Consider the following 8385-nt stretch of genomic DNA (forward strand, 5'->3'; position numbering starts at 1 on the left):
TTTAACCAAGCGATTAATGAGACTTTTCACAAAGTCATCATGTTATAGTACAAAATCTGTACTGTTACCCGCTTTTTAAAGGCATGTTGGCACAGGCGTCTCCATTCAGTGCTAGCAATTGTAAAGGAGTATAGCCTTTCCAGAAACTAATTTGACATATTGCTTGATTTAGCAATTATACTTTTTGTTGGAGTTGATCAGAAGCAAATAAATATTTTAAAATGATATATAAAAAATTCTTCACAATGACGCTTGTGAAAATGAAACACAAGGAGCCATCTATATTTCAAATAAACAGATGTGGCTAAAGAAACCATAATTGTTCTATAAGACAGAATGCAATATGGCTACTTATAAACGGGTTTTGGAGACAAGCTACTGAATTATAAGATAATGTCAAGTCTATAAAATTCAATTAATATTAAGATCCTACGTTTTAAAAGTTTTGAGTTTACTTCACATACGCACAATACACTTTAATGTGCATGCACAGAAACACAAATGAAATGAGAATGTATAGAAGCCAGTGATACATTAGGAATTATTATATATATATGTAGACGAGAGTTTAAAAATAAGCTTTATAAATATTTCATAATAAACTGTCATTTTTTAAATAGGAAACTGTCTAGGGAACTAGACATTTCTCTCTCTCTCTCTCTCTCACACACACACACACACACACTAAATTTACTGATAAGAAAGTAATAAAGATTCGTTTTCTTTTAAGGAATTCTTATACTTCTTCAATGTTGGCATTATACAACCAAGATTTGGACTCCCTCCATAACAGACAATTCTGACATTAAAAAACAACAATAAAAACAACAACAAAACAATTAAAATCTTGAAAATCAGTGCCTCATCTACAGATCCACCAACAAACAGTCCCTTAAGCTACTGATCTGGGGCACATTTATAGAAATATCTGAAAAAAAGTTTCTCTCTGCTTCTTCATGCAATTTTTTGGAAAGAAGAACAGAATATTGGGAGGTTCAAGTCAGAGTCTACAAATTTGCTGATAAAGTATAAATATCTAAAAGAACATGAAGACTATAGTCAACATTTAACATTGAATATTTGATACTTTTGCCAATAGAGTATATTTCAGGTGTTCTGACCTTTCTCACTCTCTCTCTCTCTCTCACACACACACACACACACAAAGGGCAAAAGATCGTAACTACGTGAGTTCATGAGTATGTTCAATTTTCATGATTACAGTAACCATATCATTATGTATCTCAAAAAAAGTATTGAATACAAATGTATAGGATGAATAAGGGAAAATCAAGATGGCGGAATAGGGTAAGCACACGTTTAAACGGACGGAAAAACATTTAATCAGGATTAAGCAGAGAGGACATATTTCAGGAAATAGGAAAGGACAGAACAGCAGTAGAGAGGTACCTGGAGACTGACAGACACAGGAAAGCAGTGGGCACAGCAGTGTGGTATTGCAGTAACTGATACTCCAGCACGGCGATCTGAACTCCACCAGCAGCCAGAACTCCACCAGCAACGAGGTGGAAAGGGTCTTTCACTGGGAGCTTGGGAGGTGAACCCAGACAAAGAACTGTCAGTCCTGCTGGTCTGTTTGACCAGAAACAGAGGCATAGCAGCAGATCTCAGATGGACAGTGCAAGAACAGGGTGGATTTCATAGCCGAGTCAGCCCCCTAGAGCTGAATTGGACGCCATTTTGCGTAAGGAGGAAAGGGCAAAGGAAAGGACTGAGCATACACTGAGCTAGCTGGGAGTGAACTCATTTCTGACTCAGTGAGCTGCAATGATGTGGCATTCTACGGGTTCCACCTGGGGAAGGTCTGGGTAGTCCTCGGATCTGAACTGACAGCCAGAAGATCAAGAACTGTAATGATGGTATGTCAGGCACCATTTTGCACACTATGGCAGTAGCTTTGGGACTGCAGGGGACAACAGCAAACTGCGCATGTGCTGAGCTCACGAGAACTCATTGAGCTCCGCGGATTGCACTGGTCCTGCAGGAAAATAATATCGACGGTGGCATGGTACCAGTCAAAACAGGTCCGTGTGGCACCCAGACCTAACGTCCAACACGTTCCAACAAGATCAGCACCACCAACAACCTAATTATATAGGACACCTGGTGTCTCTCTAATCCCGGGAGAAAGGCTGCAGAGACAACAGTGCAGCCTCAGCATGGTATCACAAGAAGTGGAGAGTGGTGAGCCAGGAACTGGGCTGTGAAAACCACAGTGGAAATCTGACATACAAACCCAGACCTGGAACTCGCTGGAGGTTGTGGCACAAGTGGCTGCAAGCAAAAAGTTGTGCACCAACCGCAATAAGTAAAATCGCATTGTAGACCTGTGGATGACACAGCTTAGAAACCTGCCCCAAGGAAAAGATTCTGCTGACCAGAAGTACAATGATCAAGAGCAAAAAAAAAGTGACAAAGGCACAATGCATATTACTGAAGACTCCCCTGCAAAGGAGCAAAACCCTATGCCAACCTTAGAGTTAATTGAGGAAGACATTGAGAAAATGGGGGACACAGAATCCATAAGAATCATTTTAAAGATTCTGATAAAAAATGAGAAGCTCATGCAAGAGTTCAAAGAATTTAAGGAAGCAATAAAGCAAATCAAGGCTGGAATATCAGAAATTAAGAACACAGTAGAGCAAATGAAAAGTACAGCGGGGAGTCTCCAAAATAGAATGAAGCAAGCAGAAGAAGGAATCTCAGAATTGGAAGATATTTCCTGTCACCAGGGGGAAGCAAACAAAAAGCTGGAAGCAAAGCTGGATCAGGCCAAAAAAAGTATTCAAGAATTGAAAGACACTATTAAGAGGACAAATGTAAGAGTTATGGGAGTCCCAGAAGGTGCAGAAAGAGAAGCTGAGTTTGCAAATGTATTTAATGAAATAATAAAGGAAAATTTCCCTAATCTGGAGAAAGAAATGGGAAACAAAATCCAGGAGGGACACAGAACTCCCAACAGGCTTGACCAAAATCAATCTTCACCAAAACACATGATAATCAAGCTCTCTTCAGTTGAACGGAAGGAAAAGATCCTTAAATGTGCACGTGAAAAAAATCAATTGATATGTAAAGGAATGCCAATTAAACTCACAGGAGATCTCTCACAGGAAACTCTACAGGCAAGAAGAGAATGGAGGGACATATTCTAAATTCTAAAAGAAAAAAATTGTCGGCTGAGGATAACATATCCAGCAAAGCTTTCTTTCATCTTTGAAAATGAAATAAAATTCTTCCACAGTCAAGAAAAGTTGAAAGAATATGCCTCTTTCAAACCTGCCCTACAAATGCTACTTCAACATGTTCTCTTGAAAGAGAAGAGGAATAGCACCTACCAAAACCAAAGGCAAATGGGAAGAACATCCAAGTAAAATGACAACAGAAGACTAAACCAATGAACAACCCATTCCTAAAATGACAGGACCAAAGTACCACTCATATATATTAAACTCTGAATGTAAATGGCTTAAGCTCAATCAAACGTCATAGATTAATAGACTGGATTAAAAAACAAAACCCATCTGTTTATTGTCTGGAGGAGACACAGTTCAACAAATATCAGCGGAAACTCTATCACATGGGTTTTATTGTTTTCTGTTGGTTTCATCTCTTCAAAAACAGTTTCTGCTGATTAAATCACTCAATGACTCATAGATCATGCAGTTGCATCATTTTCTTCAAGAAGGTTCTTGATATTCATTTCTTCAGCTACACATTAGGCATTTACTAGGATGTTATTTCACTTCATGGTGTGGTTAATTTTTTTTTTCTCCCTGACACTGATTTTGTGTTGTGGCTCTTCATTTAAGGGGATGTATAGTAGCTGTGTAATGGAGACTGTCATATCTAGTTACATGTCATTTAACTTCATGGCATTGTAAATTTCTATTTTTCTTTCTAATGTTGATTTTGTATCATGACTTTCCATTTAAGGGAATGTACAGTAGCTGTGAAATGGAGACTAACATCCAGATGTGAGGATGCAGTGTAGTATGCATTTCTGCTTCCAGACAAAGATGGACTTACAATGAAAATGTTTACTATATCTTGACAATAGGATTCTGGACTCTGCCATTGTCCATGGCCGCAATGATGGACATATGATTGTGTATGAAGAACTATATGTTAGTAATGATATAGAGGAACTAGGTAGAGGGGGGAATCGGGGAGGGGAGAAGAGAATATGGAACTGTATCATAAAATGATAATAATAATATAATAAAATATAGAAAAAACAAATTTATAGGATGGATATGAGGTTAAACAGTCTTTTATCATTGATTTAGGAGACAAGGCAAGAACAATATTTAAATTTTAAATTTACTTATTTTCATTTTACATGAAAGGGAAAGAGAGACAAGCAACAGAGAAAAAGAAACAGAGAAACACATTTCTACCTGCTGGTTCACTCTCCAAATGCCTACAACAGCCAGGATGGTGCCAGGCTGTGGCCAAACCAGGATCTTCACAAGGTCTTCCATGTGGATAGCAGGGATTCAAACACTGAAGTCACAACCCATTTCCTCCCAAGATGTACATTAACAGGAAGCTGGATTATAAGTAGAGCTTGGCATTAAACCAGGCACTGTGAAATGGGATGCAGGCATGCCAAGCAATCTTTCAATCATTGAGGCAAACATCCCAAACACAATTTTTGAATAGGGATACCTAATATCAGATACAACTGTTATTTAAGAATACTTCTCACATAGTATTTTACATGCCAAAGATGCAAAAATTTATCCCCATTTCACAGATGAAGCAACAAAAGTCCATATATAGATTTCCAAAGACATTAAATAAACTAAGGTAAAGGTCATATTTATCTGAATCGAACCATGTACTTCACACACTCTCCTATCGACTGCTTAAGGGGTTGGACATACCTTAATTAAGAGTTATGAAAAAAACAGGTGTTTCTTATTACTGTCTTATTGCAATGAACATCATAAAATATCATGTAGTTAAAAAATATTTCAAGATTTCATCAAGAAGCTAATGATAATAAACTTTCAGAACTGAGTATAATATATAATATATAAAATACATAATATATAATTATATAGTATAGTATTACTTTTTCAAGAACAAGTAATATATAATATATAATGTATAATGTATAGTGTATTATATATATATATATATATTAGGCATGAACCAGTTACTTTATATACGTCAGTCATTTCATTCATCCTTTTCATGACAGCAGCCTGATATATTATAATCACCATCTACTGCCTAAAAAAGAGAACTCAGGCTCAGATTAAGCATTTCCCTAAATACACAGATAGAAAACATCAAAACTAGAATTCAGATCATGTGTTGGATGTCAAAGACTGTGATCTTAATTTTTCTATTCTGAAATATTTCTAGAGAAAATGACACACATCCTCTTCTGTTTCTCATTCTGGTGTTGGGTTCATATGTTTGTAAATAAATAATATCTTGGCATAGTAGTCTTCATTACAAATGAAAAAGGGAAGACATGCACTACTGGCCCTTTAAAGAGCCTGGGTATGGATGTGCAGATAGCAGAGATAAACGATAGATTTGGCACTTGCTCCACAGCATGCTTGGCACAAAGTTTATTACAAGCTGGAATTTTCAACAGAAGTTCATTCAGTTACAACTATTTCAGACCCTTAGAGGGAACTCATTAAATATTTTTAAGCATTAATGGCCAACTGAAGCCAGTGTTCTCTGGGTATCCAAATGCCTGTGCCTCAAAACCATCTGGTCACCTGCCAACAGAAGGTCATGTTGCTGGCTGGCCAGCAATGTCTCTACTAAATCCTCAACCACTTCCCTTCTTACTGATCCCAGTAATGCCCATGAATGCCTATGTGCATGGCTTCGGGATTCCTCTACTTTCACACACTCTGCTAATGCTACATCTTGGCAATTTAGCACTGCCTTGGCTTCCTTTCTTGAAGTCACTCTTACTCATGGAGTAGCTCATATACTACTACATCAGTTTCAGGAAAAGAAGTACCAAAGAATTGTCAAGGACAGTGCTCCAGAGGGTTCTTCTCCAACATTTTTGCTTAGGCATGAAGTACTGCGAAAACAATGTCCACCAGTTCTTACCAGCTTGCCCCCTCTGAGATTCAGACTGATGGCACAAGAAGATGGTGCTTGCACTGAGCTAGAAATCTGTGGTAAACGCCAGTTACACTGATCCCATTCTAAAAGAGCATTGTCATGGACACACCCACCCCATACACGTGCATGCATGTGCACACACACGATGAATTTAGTACCAGGTATATCACATAAACAGGTGGGGAAAACAGGGAAAGACTGGAATGAATTTGCACAAGGCAATCAGAGTCATAAGTTCCAAATGCCAACTAGGAAAAATAAGTTGACAACCAGTTCATGAGCTCTAAGTTAGGCAATCATCTTTAGGCCCTTATTAAATATAGTTCTATTAAAATGTGGATTCAGAAAAAGTAGGATAGAGGGACAGATTCATACCAGGGCATGCTTTGTTCCTCAACTAGCAGGCTACCACCAATGCCCCTGGTGCTCCTCTTTTTCATGAAGCAAAATCCTGGTACTATTTTCACTATGGTATCAGTCATCATGTTTTTCAAGAACAAGTAATGAATAAGAAAAACAGTTGAGGAGCCAGAATGCCTGGGTTGAAATTCTGGCTCCACCATTTATGAGGCAGTTGACTGTGGCTAAGTTCTTAATCATGCTTGAGATCTGCACACCAACAGCGTAGTGGAGCCACTATCTCATGGGGCTGTTGCAAATTACTGAGAACAATTCCTGGCACCTAATAAAGGCTCTGTGTCAGGTAATAAGCATTGTGTGACCTGCTCCAGGGCCTCAAGCCTACTTCTGAGAAGAAAGCCTGTGTCAGGGACTGGAGTACAAAAGCAAGAACTAAGTCCATCTTCCTGGGAAAGGCATTAATGTGGAAGACTGAAGAGTAGCTGAAGTCTGTGCATGTGGTCTCCACCTAAAGGAAGAGTCAGGAAAGCCCTCTGGCTGACAAAGGACAGCCTGACCACCTGAGACTGCATTTGGCCCAGTATTAAATGCGCACAATACAGATATGGGTCTGGCCCTCTCTCACACTCCTGCACTATGAAGGGGAAAATTTCTCCCTTTACTCCTCCCTAATGTCATCATGATTTCAAAACACCTTGCCATCAGCACCCAAGGCACGTCTCATTTTCCCAAGGCACCTGGGTGAGAAAACCACCCTTTTGTGCCTGACTCTAAACACTAATACTTTACAAAGAAAGCATCAGTTTGATTCAACCACTTCACAGCAGGATGCCCATGCCAGACAATCTTACAGCATTTTAATTTTCAATCCCACAAGAAGAGTTTCCAATCATCCAAGTATGGTGTTTTTTACAACATGGTTCATGACCCCCCTCATGATTTAATCAATCATTTATGTGATCCTGGATCAATATATTATGAATGAAACAAAACAGAAAAATACTTTGTGTTCCATTTATGTAGGTGTGTGTGTATGTAAAGTGTATATATATATATATATGTATATATATATACACTATATATATATATACACATACACATAAAGATATATGAAGTGTCCTTAAAAAGTTTGTGGAAAACATGCATCATGAAAAACCTGTGCATGAGTTTCAAAAATTGTTTGCACAAAAATAAGCATATTTTTATTCCATTTTCCACAAATTCTTTGAAGTCCATTGAATATATTTTTATGTACCAATTTATGTGATAGGACACTCACACTGGCTTCTTGACTTAGTCAAGTGTTTCATAATATAAAATAAACTACTTATGGCCATGTTCAAAAGAATGTAAGAATTATCACTGTAACAGAAAGTGCTATAGTTTGATGCATGGGTTCTGACCCAGGGGAACATATGATTCCTTATCATGGTCTCTCTGCTTTCTTGTCTCCTTCCCTCCCTTCATCAAATGTTTACCGAGGGCCTCTGGAGAGCCAGGTGCTGTACTAGGCACTAACCATGTACAACTGAATAAAACCCACAAATTCCCTATTTTCATAGAACCTATTCCCTATTTGAAAATTCCCTATTTTCATTTCAGAAGGAGATGTTTATGTGTAAGTGCACATGCAAAAAATATGTATGACTCATAGAGATAAATACTAAACAAAACAGCATGAATGGCTCAGATGGATGTGCTGTTATGGGTCACAGAAAACAGTGTCTCGGAAGCAGCATTTAGCCAGACCTAAAGTAATTGAGAAAATAAATCATGAGAGTATTTACAAATAAATGTTCCAAGCCAAGATCATGTTAGACACCAAGAAAAAAAAACAGCAAAAATGTAGAGAGAAAGGCAGAAATGATGAGGATGAGTGGGGAGTAATGAGATGGAACAGTC

Source organism: Ochotona curzoniae, unplaced genomic scaffold (assembly GCF_017591425.1).
Source record: "Ochotona curzoniae isolate NIBS_2020 unplaced genomic scaffold, NIBS_Ocur_1.0 contig_2210, whole genome shotgun sequence".
Classification (NCBI taxonomy): domain Eukaryota; kingdom Metazoa; phylum Chordata; class Mammalia; order Lagomorpha; family Ochotonidae; genus Ochotona; species Ochotona curzoniae.